At 45.1% G+C, this 19,810-nt stretch overlaps 1 long non-coding RNA gene across 2 annotated transcripts; it reads right to left on the reverse strand.

Moving 5' to 3' along the window:
* Positions 1–12,106: 12,106 nt before the first annotated feature.
* On the reverse strand, positions 12,107–15,193 carry Gm36190. 2 transcript variants are annotated; one of them, XR_869367.1, is made up of 4 exons: positions 14,935–15,193; positions 14,513–14,692; positions 12,564–13,447; positions 12,107–12,316 (listed from the first exon to the last, which is right to left on the reverse strand). It is a non-coding gene; the product is annotated as a predicted gene, 36190 (long non-coding RNA). The 2 variants fall into 2 exon arrangements; XR_377969.2 differs by having other exon boundaries at positions 12,107–13,447.
* Positions 15,194–19,810: the final 4,617 nt, after the last annotated feature.

Raw genomic sequence — 19,810 nt, forward strand, 5'->3', positions numbered from 1 at the left:
ATTGGATAGACTCTGAATTGGGCTGGTCACAGGAAAGACCAGATGATTGAGGGTTGGAACTCTCAGCCCCATCATCTGGGCTAGATCTACAAAGGCGACATAGAGGCTGGAGAGCAAGTACTATTAAAACTCTCACAGAGGAGGCAGGAGAGATGAGTCAGTGGTTAAGAGCACTGCCTGTTCCTGACCTGTGTTCAATTCCCGGTACCCATACGGCAACTCACAACTGTAACTCCAGCTCCAGGGGATCAAATACCCTCACACGGATATACATTTATGCAGACAAAACACCAATGCACATAAAATTAAAAATAAATACATTTTTTAAAAAAGCCTCTGATAGAGTGTATCTGATGAGTGTCTGGGTCAATGAACACATCAAGATGGAGGAGGACATGCTTGTGAGTGCACGGATGCTCCAGGTCCTCCCCAGTGAGTACACAGATCTTCCAGGTCCTCCCCTTGTGCTCTGTCTCTTTTCCTCCCCACCCCCACCCCCATTCTATTCCCTCCACTTCCATTTCCTCCTTGCACTTTAGTCTTGGGTATTTCTATTGACTTGTGTTCAGGCTGGAGACTTTTCTTAGTCACATCCACAATGCCCCATCAGAAGCATCTCCTTTTTTCCTTTGTTTGCTTGCTGCATTAAATATTTTTCTCAGACTATCTTTTGATTCTCAGAATTTCTACCACTGCACTTATATGATCCACTTCCTGCATGAAGCTGCTAAATCCCTTGGCACATGAATGATAAGCAGTTTAAGTTTCTTATGTGGCAATTCCACCATCTGTGCCACATCTGAGATATCTCGGAGTCTGTATCCTCTCTCTCTCTCCCCCTCCCTCCCTCCCTTCTTTCTATCCCACCCCCCTTTTGCTCACTCACTCGTGTGTGTGTGTGTGTGTGTGTCAGAGAGAGAGAGAGAGAGAGAGAGAGAGAGAGAGAGAGAGAGAGAGAGAGAGAGAGAGAGAGAGAGTGAATATGCCACGGCATAGGAATACAGCTCAGGTATCTATGTGTGTGCCTTTGACTTTGTTTAAGCCAGGCTCTCTTCTTGGTCACTGCATACACCAAATAGCTGGCAAAACTTCCAGGGATTCCCCTCTCTCTACGCCCCATCTCACCACAGGAGCCCTGGGAATATGGGCACACCACCAGACCTTAGCTTCTCCTGGGTTTGGGGGATTTAAATTGAGGTCTTTGCTCAGGCAGTGATGCTTCACTCACAGAGCCATGCCTGCCCCCAGCCCATAGACTGATACTTCCTCTTGCTTTTTAGCAAACCTTGTAATATTTTGCTGAAAGTGGCACAAGAGTATCAGAAAATGGAAGCTGAAGTATGTCTTTTCCTTCCTTCCTTCCTTCCTTCCTTCCTTCCTTCCTTCCTTCCTTCCTTCCTTCCTTTCCTTCCTTCCTTCCTTTCCCTTTCCCTCTTTTCCTCTTTCTTTCTTTCTTTCTTTCTTTCTTTCTTTCTTTCTTTCTTTCCTTTCTTTCTTTCTTTCTTTCTTTCTTTCTTTCTTTCTTTCTTTCTTTCTTTCTTTCCTTTCTTTCTTTCTTTCTTTCATAAGGTGGAGTATCACCACATAGCCTTAGCTGCTTGAACTCACTGTGTAGACCAGACTGGCCTTGAACTCACAGAGATCCACCTGCGTATGTCTTCCATGTGCCAAGTATGTCTTCCATGTGCTAAGTATGTCTTCCATGTGCTAAGTATGTAGTTCTTTAGCGTGTGGTTTCCATGCTGACCTGGACGGGTAGGCTTTTAAATGTTTGCTAAGGTGGCTTGTACTGCAGCTTCTCATGCCTCTAAAGTCCTTTCTCTGTCTTTGGTCATTCCCAGCTATTCCCTGTCAGACTGAGTCTGTCTTTCCGGCCTTTGTGACTATCATCTGTTTACTGCCCTTGGGCACTGCTGGCAAGCCAGGAAATACAGGGAGGGGATTAAATGGTCAAATCCCAGCCTCTTAGACCCTAGGACAAGGCTTGATGCAGGAAAGCTAGGGGGCGCCAGAGTCAGGGAAATGCCCTTTTTGCAGGTGGACCTGGACTCTGAAAGACCCTGGGGTGTGGTACTTCAAAGCAGAAGATGTTCTGATCTCTTCCACGGTGGTTGATTCCCTTTTCCTCTTCTCAAACCAGGACAAGAATGTTTTAGGCTCACAACTATGTCTGGTGAGTTTCACGGAACTAACCGACTCTGAGACTGTGTCCCCCGGGGTCCCTCACTCACGTGTGAGTCCAAGCTCTTCAGCAGTTTATCAAAGTTACTGTTTAGCATGATGGTAACAGTCCCCCGATTCCAGAATCTTCTATTTCAGGGAAGTAGCTCTTGTGTGCGCGTCTCTGGATTTGTTTGTGTGTCCTGATCTCAGGGAGCAGGAGCTCTTTGCCTCAGTTCAGGGAAAGCAGTGTTTTTCAAGCTGCCTAACCTTTTCTTGTACGAATGGAAGCTGTGGCACCCCAGCTTTCTACCTGCTGGAGATGACGCAGGACTTCTCATTTGTATTCGTCAGCTAATAGATTCTACACGTGGTATGTTCAATTAATACCCGAGAGATTTTTGAGCTCTAGTAAGTAGCACACATTTTTGACTTTTTACTCCAATTTAATTTTTTTTTATTTTTGTATACTTGTCTTAGAACCTATAACCCTGTTGAACTTATTTATTACTTCCATAAGTTCTTGGAGATTCCTTTCAGTTTCTTCATAGAAACCCATGTTGTCTGCACCTATGAGCAATATAATTTCTTTCATTCAACATCTTTATTTATTTTCTTTTTTAAGATTTATTTATTTTATGTATATGAATAAACTGTTGCTGTCTTCGGACACATCAGATGAGGGCGCCGGATCCCATTACAGATGGTTCTGAGCCACCATGTGGTTGTTGGGAATTGAACTCAATACCTCAGGAAGAACAAACAGGCAGTGCTCTTAACTGCTGAACCATCTCTAGCCCTTTATTTTCTTGTTTCAATGTGTCCACTGACCTCCGCATCAGTGGGAATGGGGAAAGTGGACATCCCTTTTTTTTGTTCTGCTGTCCCTCATCATTTGAGTGATTTCAAGGACAGGCTACAGGCTACCTCCGTTTATTATTATTATTATTATTATTATTATTATTGTTATTATTATTATTTTGTTATTAAGTTGAGATACTGAAAATTCTTGTTATGAATAAATATTGTTATTCTGTTACATTTTTCCCTCTCCCACATATGTTTATTGTGGTTTCTCTTCTATTTAAATCCTAAATTCCTTTCCGTCGTTGTCTTCTTTTACTATTGGAAGAAGATGCTCAAAGAACTTCCTTTAGACCAGACCTGCTGGCCATGAGTTCTGTTCTGAGACTGTCTCAACGCCTTCATTTCTGGGGATTTAAAATTTTTGTTTTGTTTTGCTGCATATAGAATTCTGCATTGACAGTTCTCATAAGTGTTGTAGGTAGTACAAGAGCCTGGCCCCACAACAACTCTGGCCATCTTTATTGAAGGCGACATCACTTCTTCCATAGAAGACTGCAGGAAGTAAGGAAGGCATGGAGCAGGGAAACAAATGATCTCTGTTCTCTCCCTGATGCTTTGAGAAGTCACTGACATGGCCACTCAGTTCCTGATACCTATGACAGATTTGGACTCTGAAAGCTTAAAATAAATTCAGCGGTCAGCTAGACTTCAAGTAGACAGCAGGGCTTTGGTTCCATTTTTCCACTCTTCTCTAGGTCCAGCCACACTCCAAGTTGACCAGAGATGATTGCCAGTGGCAACTGAAGCAAAAGCTTCCTCATCCAAGTAACTAGGTTACTCCTTCCTGCATTATCTATGGCGGGATTCAGCCACATGACCATCCCTGGACCAATGAGAAAAGCTGAGAAGTCTAGGCACTGATTGGCTTGAACCTGGGTTCCTGGTGGCATTGATGGTAAGGTGTTCATCTTAGTCTGAGGGACCTTGGCTGGGTAGAACTGAGGCTGGGTCACCATCCCTCTCCTAGGGAAAGAAACAGGAGAAGGAGCAGGGAACAGTGGGAGTGCTGTGAGCTGATGTGGTGGGGAGAACACTGGTGGTCACGTGGCTTCCTTCTTGGGCACCCAGGGAGACTGTATCGCAGTGAGGCTGGGGTCTGACCAGTGGGAAGCAGGAGGTTCTGGAACTCTGTTATGGAATATAATGCAGCAAGGGGGTACCTGGCAGACCCATGCCTAGGCGTCCACTAAGAAATCACACCATACAACAGATCTGGCATAAGGGGGTTTATTTGGGGGGCAGGGAGGGTAGTGAGGACCTGGGAAAGGGGTTAGAGGTAGATGAGTGGACATGAAGATGGGCAGACAGGAGCAGAGCCAGACAGACCATACCCGGTCTGCACTAGTACAGGATGGCAGTATTCTCAGCATGTGGTCCTCAAGGCAGCAACACCAGAGGCCTTGCCTGGGGGGTTGTTCGATGTATGCTCTCTGGTTTCCTCCAGCCTATTAAACAGCATCTCTGGTGGCCCAGCTCTCTGTGCGTTAACAAGCCTACTGAGAGCCGATGACTTAGGAAATCAGCAGTCCTGGGAACAGCTCTGTGTGGGAGGAGCTGTTTCCCCATCTCTCCTGGTTGTGATAGAACCCCTGATGCCGCCATCAGAATGCCGCTGTGATGACATTTTTGGGATTCAGGTACTCTGTCTGTTCAGGTGTGATGCCCTTCCCTCCTTCTCAAGCAGTGGCTGCAGTGGCCCCAGCTCCAACTGCTGCACTGTGACTGGCTCTTAACCACCTCCTCACTGTTCCCACAGGCTCACAGTCTGCCTGTCTCTTACAGCAGCTTATGTAAGCACCACAAATTTCATCCCCTCCTTCTCCAAAAATATTGTAACTAATAACTTGTGAGTCCACCCTGAAGTCATATAATCCCAGTCCACAGGGAAGAAACCAATGTTCTTTATTGTTCTGGGAAGCCTTTTGAAAGGCAAGAGAATGTTTTATTAGGGCTGTATTTGTAACTAAAGTGATTAGGGGACATTTCCTGAGACTCTAAGCTGGGGGAGCAGGACTCATTCTGTGATTCTTCCCATGATTTTTACATGTTTTGATCTTTAATCATACATGGATGGACATGTTATGGATAGAATCCCAGGTCCTTAACATGCTTACCCTACTGAGCTACTCCCAGCTCGTTTATTTGGAATGACATGGGTAAGTTTAGGCAACTGTAAAAATCCTTTTATTTAGTACTGTAGAAAGACATATATATTATGAAAATTTCCATCTTAACCTCATAACTCAGGGGTGTTAAGTGAACTCGTGAAGCTGTTTAGCCATCACCACCCATCGCCAAACCCAGCATCATCCTAAACTGCGATTCTTTTCCCTTCGACTCTGAATGCCCCAGCCTCTTTTCCCCCAGCCTGGGCAACTGTCTACTTGACCAGTTTTATCCTGCTAGGTGCTGTTATCATTTAGCACTTATCTTTTTTCCTCCTCCTGATTGGCTTATTTTACCTAGCACAATGTCCTTAAGGCTCATCCATATGGTGGCCCATGCCAGAATCTCTTTCCTAACATCCCACAGTCTTTGGTGCAGGTGTGTTTTATATGCTGGGTGTGTGCAGGTGCATGGGAGAGTGGGCGTGTCCATGCGGAGTCCTGAGGTTGATGTTGGGAATCACTCTCTATTACTGTTCCACTTTATTCTCTTAATCAAACCCAGATCTGGTCGATATGCCTAGTCTTGCTAGCCAGTGTATCTGGGGAATCCTCTGTCTCTGTCTTCTGAGGCTAGAATTACAGATGTATCTCCACACCCACAACATGGGTTCTGGAATCCCACTTTGGCACTTCATGTTTGAGTAGCAAGTACCTTAACCACTGAGCCATCTCTCCAGTCCCTCCTTCTTTTTGAAGAGTGAGTGGGAAGGCTCAGAAGGTAATGGTGTTTGTCACCAAATGTGACAGCCTGAATTCAATCCTTGGAGCCCCATGGTGGAAGGAGAGAAATGACTCCTTCGAATTGTCTTCTGACCTCTCTACATGTGCATCATGTTGTGTGTGCACATGTACACATAATAAATATGCTCTAAAAAGGACTGAGTGACATTCCCTTGTTTGAACAGACAAGGTCTTACAGTCCTTCAATAGACAGACACTGGGATAGCTTCAATACTTTGACGATCATGAACAGCACTGCTCTGTAGGTAGGTGTACAGACATCCTTTCATGTTCCTGCTTTAAGTTCCCAGCAGTGAAGTTGAGAGATCACAGGGTAATTTTGTTTCATTTCTCTTTTCATTGTTTTGAGACAGTGTCTTCATTTTTTTCCTGTTGCTGTGATAAAAACAAAAAACCATACCAAAAAACCCCAAAACCTCTGACAAAAGCAACCTAGGGGAGAAGAGGCTTCTTTTGGCTCATGGTTTCAAGAGTCCAGTCTGCCATGGTGGAACTGTCAAGAGAGCATGAGCTTGAAGCACATGGTGACACAGGCTTCACAGTCAGAAAGCAGAGAAGGGTGAATACACACTGTTGCTCAGCTCCTCTTCTCTGCTTACACACTCTACAACCTTAGCCAGGTGAATGGCGTCACCCATAGAGGAAGTGGGAGGTGTCTTCTCACCTCAGTTAATGAGATCTAGACAGTCCTCCCATAGGAATGCCCACAGGTCCACCCACCAGATGATTTTAGAATCTGTCAGGTTGGCAATTCTGTCGCGCGTGCTATCGTCTCGCCAGCAAGAACACACGTGGACAACCGGATCCTTCTGCAGCAACGCTTTATTACGCTAGCTTCAGCATGAAGAGGAAGACCCAGAGCCCAGAAATGGTGCTGCTTATATAGGCCTAGGAGTGACGTGTCCATACCTGATTGGTTATGCTACCAGTACCTCATTAATATGCGTCGGGCCAGGCAGTGACTCGGCAAAAAACTCTTATGCACATGCGCACATTGGTTGTTTACCCATATTCATGGGCGTCGGCTTAAAGAAACCAGCGCCATCTTGTAATGGCGTTTGAGGCTTCCCACAGGCAATTCTAAACACTCACCATATTTAATTATCAGTATTTAATTATGTAGCTGAGACTAGCCTTGAACTTGTGATCGTCCTGAGTCTGCCTCCTGACTGTTGGCATTACTGTCCTGCACCGGCCCACTTGGACATGTTTAATTTCTTAAAGAACCATCATATTTAGTCTTTTTATTTTGGCCCTTTTTGTGGGATTTCATGGTTTTGCCTTGTATTTCCCTGATGGAGAAGGGAAATTTGAGTACCCATTTTTATCTCTTCAGTTCTGGTCTTTGAGCCATCTTTGGCAGTTTTTGTGTACTGTGGACACATGTGGATTTCCCCTTGGTCTTGCACCATTTGTTGAAGGGATGGCCAGGTCTTCATTGAATTACCCAGGTAAAAATCAGTTGTCCACTTGAGGTTTTATTATGTGCAGTTGATTCCCTTCTATTGATCTATACTTGGGGCCTTAGGTTAATCTACGCAGCCTTGCTTTGCTGTAGATTTGTCTATTGGGGAATCACCTATATTTCTGCATGAATTTTAGGACATCTTTTCAGTTTCTGAATGGAAGTCAGCTTGAGTTTCATTAAGGATTACCCTGAGCCTCTAGATCAATTCAGGGAACTCTGGTGGTTAGAGTCTAGTTGCCACCATGCTTGAGACAGGTACGGAGACCTTGAAGCAGTTCTCCTGAAGCTCCAGAGAGAATTTCTGAACTGAGTACAGGCACGATAGAAGATAATTGGAAGGCTCTATGAACTGATGCAAAAGCTTCTGACAACCTAAGATAGGTGAGAGTGTGTAAGACTGAGGGGTAAGGGTTGTAGAAACAGGTGCAATAGAAAGACAGAGAAGAGGAAAGGAGAGGGGAAGAGATTTAAGCTTGAAGAGAGGGGGAGAGGGAGGTGAGAGAGGAAGCAGAGATGCTGGGCAGAGGTAAGAGAACGGAGAGCCATCTTCCTGGTCTCTGGGCCCAGGAATCCATTTATGACTGTGTTTCTGTATGTCCTCTGCTCTGTCAGAGGAGGCCAGGACACTGCAGGTCAGCTCAGACCACGTGTTCTCAAGTCTTCTAAGTGCATCCTCCATTCTCCAGAGAAGTGTGATGGGAATGGTTGCCATGGGTACCTTCAGGGCAGGATGCAGTTAGTCCTCGCTGTGTTTGCTGCTGTGGAGATTCAGGGGTCCTAACTCAGTCCCTATTTGTGGAATTCAAGGCCTCCAAACTGGCTCAGGTTTGGAAGAGGGCATAGGATTGTGCTGTCCCTCGGGAGCCTCGTGCTAAGCCTGCAGATCACCCCTATTTTCTTTCCTCAGGTAGCACACATATATCGTCTGTGCTGCCTTCATTGATTGGCTCCCTGAATCATTCCCCCTTGGGCTTCTTTCCAAGGGTAATAATCTCCATCTGGCTTCTGGCAATGATTGCCACCCCCTGGCCTCCATTGTTCCAGACTTCAGTCATTTGTATTGTGCCATCAGTCCTGGCTACATGGAAGATCTGTCATTAAATTTTTGTTTTGTGGGTCACGGGCTTGCTATGGAGTATAGCCTGGTCTCAAACTCCTGTGATCATATGATCCACCTGCATCAGCTTATTATGTGACTAGTGCATGCTACCATACCTAGGTTTTCCTGTTTAAGACTCAAACTTAAAGACATTTCCCCCCTGGGTCTTGCTACAGCACCAACTCCCTTGAGTAATCTGTTTGCCAAGTGCAGATCTTAGGACCTGTCAGTTTCTATAGTATTGTAAGCTAGTTCTTGGTGCTTGTATTCTGTTGGTTTTGTTTCTCTGCAGACTCCGACACATCATCTTCCTTGAGCATTAAAAAATAATGATTTTGCTTGTATTTGTGTATATGGTATATATGTCCGTGTATATACATGTTTGCATGTGTGAATGCACATGTGAGCGCTAATGTGTAAGCACCTAGAAGCCAGAGGTTAACATTGGATGTCTTCTTTGATCACTCTTTACCTTATATTTTGAGGCAGAGTCTCTCACTTGAACCCAGAGCTCGTTGGTTTGGCTAGTTAACTAGCCAGCTTGTTCTCATTGATCCTGTCTCTGTCATCCAGGTACTGGGGTTACAGGCAGGCTACAACGCCTGCCTGGCATCTATGTAAGAGCTGGGGACCACTGAGCCATCTTCCCAGACCTTCTGCGTGTTCTCATCTTCTCCTCTGCAGCTTTCCTTGGCAATGACAGCTTTACTTAGGGTGAACCATTGCTCCTCCTGTGCTTTCGAGAGTAAATGTACCATAGAGCTCCGTTCCTGACTGCTCTTTCCCGAGGGTTAATTCTTGTCTTTTTTGAGAGTATGCTTAGAAATTACTAAACTCTCCAGAATCCAGCCTTACCTTTTTGTTGTTGTTGTTGTTGTTTTTAAATCCCCAGGCCTGCTAGCCAGACATTGTTACTCTCCTGTTCTGCTTATGTCTGCGGATGCATGCTGTCCTGGTGTCTCTCTGGGGGTGTAGTCTCTTTCCTCACCAAGCCCATTTAGATGTGGGTCTCATGGCCAGGAAGGGAGGATCATCAGATCCTGAGGGACAGCTCTTGTTCTGGCTGGCAAAAGGCTGGGCTGCTGCTGCTGGCTTAGAGCTTCTCAGGCAGATACTCCAGGCCAGATGTCGCCAGCTCAAGTGTCAGATGACCCCTCCCCCACCCCTTTTTTAGGCAGGGTTCAGCTCTGGCATATGGGTTTGTCTTGATTGCATAGTTCATAATCTCTGGAGCTTGGCCCTTCTGGGTATGAAGTACAGGATCTCATCTGGCCTCTGTCTACTTGCCATAGATGACATCTTTTTTTGTAGGCTCTTGGGGTGGGGGGGGGGCGGTCTTTGACTTTCACAGGTAGTTGTCAATGTCAGATTTTTACTCAGCAGTCTCTCTCTCTCTCTCTCTCTCTCTCTCTCTCTCTCTCCCTCCCTCCCTCCCTCCCTCCCCTTCCCTCTCTCTCTCTCTCTCTCTCTCTCTCTCACACACACACACATACACACACACAAACATTTAGTAAGGTTATTCTTTGGTTGGTCTTGTTTTAGAGATAAGGTCTCACACCATTGCCCAGGTTGGCCTTAAATTCCCAGGCACAAGCTATCCTCTGTCTCAGCCTCTGGAGCAGCTGGAACACCAGGCTCTAACAGTAACGTATTTATTCAGCAAGCATCTGCAGCAGGCTCAGTTGTGGCTCCTCTAATATCAATCGATCACAGACATCTGAGGGTGGCAATGGGGTCATTGCAGATATGATTCAAAGTCCTCAACATGAGCTCATACTCCAGAGGAGTATTATTTCAGGGGAGAAATGTCTTTCCTCACGAGAGAAGGGAGGAGGATTTGGGACCCAGAGGACATGGGAAATAACACCAAATAAAGGTGAACTCAGACATAGAGTCTGAAGCCCCAGGCTTCTTCAGAACCCATGAGAAGAAAGACAATGAGCAGACTCTGCCTCAGAACCCCCAGCAGAACAGGCATGGAGACATTGGACTTCTGGTCTACAGAACATTTTTCTGCTCCTATAACCTGCCAAGTTTGTGGTAATTTATTATGGCAGTCAGGAAACTAACCCTTCATCTAATTGTATTGTCTCTATGGCAACAACTTGCCTGCACATCTCCCATGCCTCATATGGCACGCCAGCTAGAGCATCCTTTCCACACACGAGCCCCACACCAAATCCCTTCCGGTGGACTCGTAACACTCAAACCAGGGTCACCTCATGCTTGGGCCTGTCTGTCCTCACCTTTTAGTTAGTCATCTGGATCAAGGTCCTACTCTGTTGTCTGTTTTATCAGACTCCCTGGACACTAATTGCCACCAATCGGGCTCTCTGAACAGCTGCTGAGATGGAGTTGCCATGTGGAATATTGATCAGGGATCAATAGCTGCGGAGGGAGAGGACTTGGGAGAGGGAGAAGTTGAACTATGATGCAGACCAACAACCTTGGTTGATGCCTGCAGAGCTGTGCTGTAGTGACTGGAGCAGGCTGGCCCTTGGGTCCTTAGCTCAGTCTGCAGTGCAAGTTCGTCTCCAAGCTGCCCGTGCAGGAGCTGGCAGCAGGGACAAGCCACTCCTTGAAGTGGCATCTGGACAGTTCATCCTCACATTCATTACATCAGCATGGAGACAAACGGAAACACCCTCCGGGGACAAACGAGAAAACGGAGGTTAAGCGGCCAACAGCCCTTTTCAAAACACACATTTCTGAGAAAGAGTCAATACCCAAAGCATCGGTGTTAACTAACCTCGGAGTTTCCTGAGCTTCACCTCCCTGGGTCTTCTTTAGGAATTTTCACTTGATGTGTATGGGTGTTTTACCCGCATGCGTGTCTGTGCACGAAGGGCAGGCAGTGCCATCAGAGGTCAGAAAAGGAGATCAGGTCCTCTGGAACTGGTGTTACGGACAGTTGTGGGACACCATGTAGCTTCTGGGGAGTCAAATCTAGATCCTCTAGAAGAGCAGTCAGTGCTCTTAACTAATTAGCCATCTCTCCAGCCCCAACTGCTTCTTACAGTGACCTTGAAAGGTATTTGTTACTTTCACTAATTTGTGTGTGTGTGTGTGTGTGTGTGTGTGTGTGTGTGCTGAGTGTGGAACCTGGGGCCTCCCAGTTGCTAGGCAAATGCTTTACCATCAATCTACACTTCTCCCCTCAGCAGTCAGAGTCTACACTAGGTCTGTGTGGTGTTATAACCCTCAGGGAAGCCAGTGGCTTCGTTACTTTTCCAGTACCCAGTAGAAACAACTGAAAGGAGTAAAGCTTCGTCTTGACTCTCAGTTTCAGACGGCTCAATACCCATGCTTAGCCCCATGAACTTAGGCAGAACGTGGCAGGGGTGTGGGCAGAAGATTTCCCTCACCTTATGAAAGACAGGAAGCAGAGAGAGGGAGACAGTAAAAAGCCAGGTACAAAATATCCCCATGAACCAGTCCCTACTGATCCCCATGAACCAGTCCCTAGTGACCTAGTTTCTCTAGCCAGGTCCTATGTCCTAAGGTTTCCAACCCCCCTACCCACCTCTCAAAAAAAAAAAAAAAGTTCCAGGAGCTGGGGATGTATAAGGCATTTTATTTTCAAACCGTAACAGCCAAGAAGGGGGAATTGATTCTGATGCACAGGGAGTCGGTAATTTAGAGAGAAGAGTGCCATGCATTAGCAAGAGCTCAGCTGTTATGTAATGAAGGGCAGCGTGTGTTTCTAGTCTTTATTTAGAACATGATTGCAGCCAGACCCTGAACCCGAGGCTTCATCTGGCAGCTTTTCAGGAAGCCCCTCAGGTTTCAGTCCTCCACGGGAGATGTAAAATGCTGTGGTACAACATGACAGAAAAACAAGATTAGCTTTTGGTGGAGGGGGGTGGAGAATAAAAAGAAAAATGGCTTTAAACAATACTGACAGATAAGAGAATTCTGATGCTGACATGGAAAAGGCCTCAAATTATTAAAAATATTATTCTGATTATTAGCTATCTTACTTTCCTGTTGCAGTGGTAGAGTCAACTCAAAGGACAAAAGGCTTTTTTGTTTTGTTTTGTTTTGTCTTGTTTTGACTCACTGTGAGAGGTTGCAGCCCACCATGGCAGGAAGTCATGGCAGCAACAGGAGTTGGGCGTAGATGGTCACATTACATCCATAGTCGGGAGGCAGAGTGTGATGAGTGTGTCTGCTTAGTGAGTTCTCTCCATTTTATAGGGTCCAGGATTCCTGCCCAGGGAACGGTCCCACCCACAGTAAAGGTGGGTCTTCATCAATGAACCTAATCAGATAGCCCCTCCCAGGTGATTCTCAAGTTGACAGGGTAACCATCACATAAACCATGTTTATTATAGATATAGATATAGATATAGATACTTTAGCAAATAGAAGGCAATTGTAATCATTTAGAGACTTACCACACGCAGAGATTATCCTTGCTAATATTTTGATGCTGAGCCTCCTCGTGCTTTTCTTGTGGACTTATAACTATAGACATATATAACATACTTACAAGATTTATGTGTACGTGTGTGTCTAGATATACTTGTATGTTTTATAGCTTTATGGGATTGTAATGTACAGATTGGCTTTTAAAACAGCAATGTTTCCTTTCTCATTAAAAAGCAACACATGTTCGTGGAGAGATTTGGAAAATGTAGAAAAACAGAATGAAGAATGTCTAAGTCACAAGCAATGCTACTTTCCATAATAGTGACTGTTTTATAACCTGATTTTAAAAAATGTTAGGGCTAAGAGGGAGCCTTGGATCTGGTTTAGGAGACTTCCGCATTCCCTCTGGCGGTGCTGGGGATTAAACTCAGGGTCTTGCACCTGCTAGGTGAGCGGCTTCCACAGAGAAATACCCCTCCCAGGCTCAAGTCTCAGGCAGAATTCTTCCAAGATCTTCCTCCCCCTTCACACGAGGGGGGAAAATGTCTGTACTTTTCCAAAGGCAATTTCACTCTAGACAGTGGACAAAGGGAGAGAGAGGGGAAGGAAGATTCTGTTCAAATCGTCTGTGCTCCAGAAAGCACAGGCAAGAGCCTGGCTAGTTTGTAGTACTATCAGAAACAAAACCTTAGGTATAATCTGTCATTTCTGATTCCATCTTAGAGTTGGGGCACCAATTAAAAAATGCATGTCTTGACTACAAGCAAATGATTTCTGGGTATGAGTCAGGCTTGCCTTGGAAGGAAGAGAGGGTAATAAACTGACTGTGGGAAAGCAAATGAGAGATGGTAGGGACAATGAAGAGTGTGGGCGTGGATTGGCCACACCAATGGACATGGAGACCAAGAAGCCTGTTCTGTATCTGCTCACCCATCCACCCATCCATTCATCCACCCACTCACCCACCCACCTCTTACATACTTGCCCATCCCCAAAGCCAACAAGTGTGCTCTTATTTTTATTTTAATAATTTATTTATTATTTTTAGATAGGATCTCAACTCAATGTGGCCTTGACCTCAATATGGAGCTGAGGCTCCTGACCCTCTTGCCTCTAGCTCTTGTGAACTAGCCTTAAAAGCATAAACCAACATGCCCATATTTATTTTATTTTTAGAATAGTTATAGTCTCTTTTAAAATATTTATTTTTATTTTATGTGTATGAACATTTGTTTACATGTATGTATGTGTCCCTTGTGAGTTTCTGGTGCCTGTGGAGGTCAGAAGAGGGTTGTTGGATCCCATGAAAATAGAGTTACAAATTGTTGTGAACTGCTATGTGGGTGCTTGAAATCAAACCCAGGTTCTCCACAAAAGTAGCTAGCTGGTACTCTTAACTATCAAGCCAGCATACCTGCTCCTGTTTTATTTTTATGTATTTGTTTATTTATTTACTTTTTGAGATAATGCCTCTAGTAGCCCAAGCTGCTCTTGAACTCCAAATATGTTCTAGTATTTAATAAGTATGTTCTGGGGTTTTTTTTTTTCTGTTTTGTTTTTTGTTTTTGAGACAGGGTTTCTCTGTAGCCCTGCCTGTCCTGGAACTCACTCTGTAGACCAGGCTGGCCTCAAACTCACCTGCCTCTGCCTCCCAAGTGCTGGGATTAAAGGCGTGCACCACCACTGCCTGGCAAGTATGTTCTGTTACACAGACGTGAAGAAGACCCAGTCTTCTCGCTCTTCATGGTGGGCTGATGTCACTCTCGACATCATTGTCTCTTGGGAGATGCACAATAATATGCCTGTGTGGCTGTCCCACTGGGTGAAGAATAGAAACGGGTAAATAGGCAGAGCATTGATGTTAAGCCAGAGAGAGAGAGGGAGAGAGAGAGAGGGAGAGAGAGGGAGGGAGAGAGGGAGGGAGGGAGGGAGGGAGAGAGGGAGGGAGGGAGGGAGAGAGAGAGAGAGAGAGAGAGAGAGAGAGAGAGAGAGAGGGAGAGAACAGAGGCTGGCTATTTGCTCAAGCACTGAGCATGAAGGGGAATTTTGAATGATGCTACCTGGAGGAAGTTGTCTCTAAGTTAAGCCTTGTGGTTGAAGAGGACGTGGTCAGGTGAAGGTGTCCAGTGAAAGAGTCCCAAGCAGATGGAGCAGTATTTCAAATGCTCAGGAGTTGAGAGAAAGCTTGCATTATCCAGAGATATGTCTGCATGGTCGGAAGGAGGGCAGGAGAGACTACAGAGTATGAAGATATCATATTATCACCAACCAAAGAGTACACATAGAGGGACCCCATGTTTCCAGCCGCAGATATAGCAGAGGATTGCCTTATCTGGCATCAATAGGAGGGGAGGCCCATGGTTCTGTGGAGGCTCAATATTCCAGCATAGGGGGATGCTAGGCAGTGGGGTGGGGGTGGGTGGGTGGAGGAGCAACCTCATTGAGGCAGGGGGAGGGGGGATGGCATAGGAGCTTGCAGAGAGGAAACTGGGAAGCAGGGGTGGGGGTGGGGGACAACATTTGAAGTGTAAACAAATAAAATAGCCAATCAAAAAAACAGATGTCATATTATAAGAGGCCTGCCGACTAAGAAGCGTGATTTTCACCCTGAGGCCAATGAGCAAAGACTAAACAGTCTTAAAGGAAGCATGTGACACAGTTGGTGTCCCCCCTCCCCTCCCTACCTCCTGACTTCTGTGGAGAACAGACAGAGAAAGCAAGTGGCATAGTTTGGAGGCTGGGCAGCAATTCAAGAACAAGGTCAAAGTGACCCAGAACAGGGTCTTTGTTGTGTGTTTGGAGATGCAATTGATCAGAGGATGTGGGTTTGATATCAGTGTCCCATGTGGGCATGAAGACAGCACACAGGGCTCTGATGCTAGATATGGGTGTCGTTGTTCACCTTGTGAAGTGAGGGAAAACCTGGACAGAAATTCCAGGAAGCACGGGCACTTAAGGGACAGTCAGAGGTTGAAGATGGGAGAAGGGTTAGGAGAACTACCGCCAAGTCCCCCTCCTCTTCCTGTGGCTTCATCTGTTGTCAAGTTGGATCATGGCCAATGTGGAAAAAGATCAAGTGTGTCCACAAATTCTTTGAACTTGCATCTCTGCATCTCCAGCTGCTGACAAATAGAGGAACTATGCTGGGTAGGCTTCTTGTCAACTTGAAGCTGCAATCTTCCCAATAAGAGGGAACCTTAATTGAGAGAATGTCTCCATCAGATTGGCCTGCAGGCAAGCCTGAGGAGTATTTTCTTGAGTGAGGATTAAAATGAAAGGGCCCACGTACTGTGGGTAATGCTGTTCTGGTCAGGTGGTTCTGAGTTGTATAAGCAAGCAAACTGGGCAAAGCATGGAGAACAATACAGTAAGCAGTACTCCTCATGGCCTCTGCTTCAGTTCCTGCCTTGACTTCCCTTCATAATGAACTACAACTATAAGCTGAAATAAACCCTTTCCTCCCCAGGTTGCTTTTCGTTATGGTGTTTACCACATCAATAGAAACCTGAGTAGGATAGAGACTCACCAGATGTTAGTGAGAATTTAATGAAGGGGAGGGGAATCAAATGAATGAATTTAAGAGTATAACCCTGACATATGAGACTTTAAAAACAATGTAACTGTTCAGACACTACATCCCCAAACACGTTGTTCCAAACAGTACACTCACCCCAGTGATTATGCATCTCTGTAAATCAACAAGGAGGCTGGAAACATGGCTCAGAGATAGGGAATTGGTCCTACTCTTATAGAAGACCTGAATTCAGTTGAGACATCCGCATCAGGCAGTTTACAACTGCCTGTACCATCAGTCCAGGAAATTTGATGCACACTCATCCACAGATACATATACATACACAGAATTAAAAATAAAATGAGTCTTGACAAAGAAAGAAAAGGAATATAAGTCAGAGCAAAAGCAATGTAGAAAGAGCTTTACAGACCCTATTGTGAAGAAGCAAAATGTGCACACACACACATGCACACACACACACACACCCACACACCCATATACATGTTCACATGCTCCTGCGTGCACACACACACACACACACACACACACACACACACACATGCACACACATGCAGGTGCACACACGTGTACCCCACATGTACACACACACAAAAAAGGAAGAGGCAGCAGAAAAAAAAAAAAAAACGTGAGAGCTGGAGGGCGGGGAGGAGTGCTGTGAAATGCTGTCTTCCGCCATGGCACAGCCACTGCACTGGCGATCTCATTGTGGCTATGGTTCCCCGAACAAGATCAAGTCCCTCAGCATTCCAGCATGGATGGAAGAAGGGGTTAGGAGGCTCCAGGCCTGGCTTGGGTTGGCTACAGTCAAGATACATTGTATACATGTATGAAATTGTCAAAGAAAAAGATAGAAAAGCCTTTGAAAATTATTGAAGGCCTGCCCCATGGGCTATGGGAATGGCATGCATTGCTAGTTTTCAACATATGCTAGTGTGCAATCTTCTGGGTAAACAACATGTCTAAGGCCCTAGGATCCAGTCCTAGCATTGGAAAAACAAAGACAAAACAAAATCCATACCATTCAAAAGCAAACAACAAGTGAGGAAAAGCACAAACCAAGTTACACAAAGGGTTAGTTTAAACCCTTTAAAGGGTTTTAGTTTAAAGGGTTTCTTTAGTATGTAAGCGGCCCCCAGAAAACTAACCAACTCACCAAAGTACCAAAACTATTTAATGGAAAAAAGAAAGCAGAAGTCACAAATCAGCAATCCACCAACAAGAAAATGCTCCCAAATATTACAAGGTCTGGCTTATAATTAATCAAAGCACTCACCTTAAAATTTGGTAAGATTCTTCTCTTAGCCATGCTGGTAATGCATTTCAAAGCTTTGAAACATATATAGCCTTTGAGCCAGACATTCTATTTTTTGAGGCTTGTTTTAAGGAAATAGTTAGAGATATACAAGAAATATATAACTAAGAAAATATGAAATGCAGTGTTTTGTGTTTTTTTTTTTTTTTTTCTTTTTGGTTTTTCGAGACAGGATTTCTCTGTATAGCCCTGGCTGTCCTGGACTTACTTTGTAAGCCAGGCTGGCCTTGAACTCAGAAATCTCCCTGCCTCTGCCTCCGGAGTGCTGGGATTAAAGGCGAGCACCACCACCACCCGCGGCACAGCGTAATTTTAATATCAACAATGGAAACAAGAATTGTTTTCCTTGGACCTTAGACAGAGCTTTAATGTTTTTGTTTTTATTTTTTCTATTTTCTACCTTCTACAGTAATGATAAATAGCCTCTGTAATCCAGAAAACAAACAAAGGCTGCTTTTTGGAAGGGGGTGGGGGGAGATCCTAAAATACAAATACTCTTTTGGAGGGCTGCCACTGTTCAAAAAATTTTCCAGAGCTTTCTCTTCAGCAGTCCTCAGACCGAGTTTCTAAAGCACGTACAAAATTGTTCTCATTATTCTGAAGTCATCCGCTTCATTTTACATAAATACAGCTGTGATTCATGTCCATCGCCCACCTTATTCATCTGCCTCTATACCAAAACGACTTCAGGGTCTTGTGGGGGAAAAACAGTCTCTCAAAGAATGAATTTCCCTTCCCTGCCGAATGGGGAGAGAATACTGTCTAGTTTTAGGTATACATATATCTGCTCAGCAGTACTCAGCATATGGAATTCAATAAATAGTACTGGTTGTTGTTATCATTCGCCTATTTGGCTTTATTTATTTCTGCAGTTGTCTAGGAAGCCAGATTGCTGCGGCCAGATGGGTGAATTCTCCAGCCAATGATTTTGCTAAAATACTAACTCATTCCATCAGTTATTCTGGGTGGACACTCTAACTCCTACCTTAAAATGTCAGGCTTCCAGGACCCCAAGAAGCAAATGAATACTGTCAGGGAAATGCAGCAACACCCACAGGGCGGTGGGAGTGGACACCCACTGTTATCCCTCCAGGCCCCTTAAATTATGATGTTTAAGATATACAGCATTGAGCTTGGGCCGGGCTGAGCATTGGTCTGCTCGCTACCGCCCTCTAGGGGTAAGGAGAGGAAATGTCGCATCTCCTGCTTGGTTGTACCTTTTGGAGAAGGCTGTGAATTGTAAAGGGTCACCTACAGGGGGAACTAGAGCTCCTCTTCCCCACTGAGTCTGCAAGGAGGTGACCACCTTTGGCATGCAGCACACCCCTGTAACAATGTCTGCTGTAGCTCTAACCTTGTGACCTTAATTAGTCATTTTCCCCTCTCTAAGCTTTACCATCTGTTTAAAGTGGGGTCAGCATGATGACCCCACTTTAAACATGGGATTTTCATGGGATTGTTACATAATGACTTAAACATGGGATTTTCATGGGATTGTTACATAATGACTTAAGATAGCAAAAATTACCACCAAAAACAAGGCCAGGAACATTGCAGGTGCTCCACATATGGCACCTCTACTAAAAGATGCCAAGCATGTGATCAGACCATTCCAGAAGGTTTTAAAGAGATTGAAAATAGAACTAGAGGGGAAACTCGCTTGGTTTCTTCTTCCTTTGTAACTTGAGGTTTGTATTGCTCTGTCTTCCCTCCATGAGTCCCATGATAGGGATGACTTCCCCAGATGAGGCAGAACAGGGAGGAACGGTCGGTGGGAGATCAGGACATTCTTTTTCACTATCAAAAAAGACAGAATGTGACTCTGGACAAAAGGAGCCAAGGACACCAGTTTTTCATTTTGTACACTCAGTCTGATGATGGGTGGGGATGAACACATTGAAAAGGAATCTGGGGACCCAATGAAGAACGGGCACTATGATCGACTAGTAATGTCTGCTTTGGTTTCAGGACGGGTGGCTGGTGGCACGTACGCCACATATTTGCTTTCTGTGTCTTGGTAAAAGGGTTGCTTGTTTGTGATCTGTGGAGGAGCACTGGTCTGTAAACCATTTGAAATTGGCCTAGGACA

The sequence above is a fragment of the Mus musculus genome, chromosome 6 (assembly GCF_000001635.26).
Source record: "Mus musculus strain C57BL/6J chromosome 6, GRCm38.p6 C57BL/6J".
In the NCBI taxonomy this organism is placed as follows: domain Eukaryota; kingdom Metazoa; phylum Chordata; class Mammalia; order Rodentia; family Muridae; genus Mus; species Mus musculus.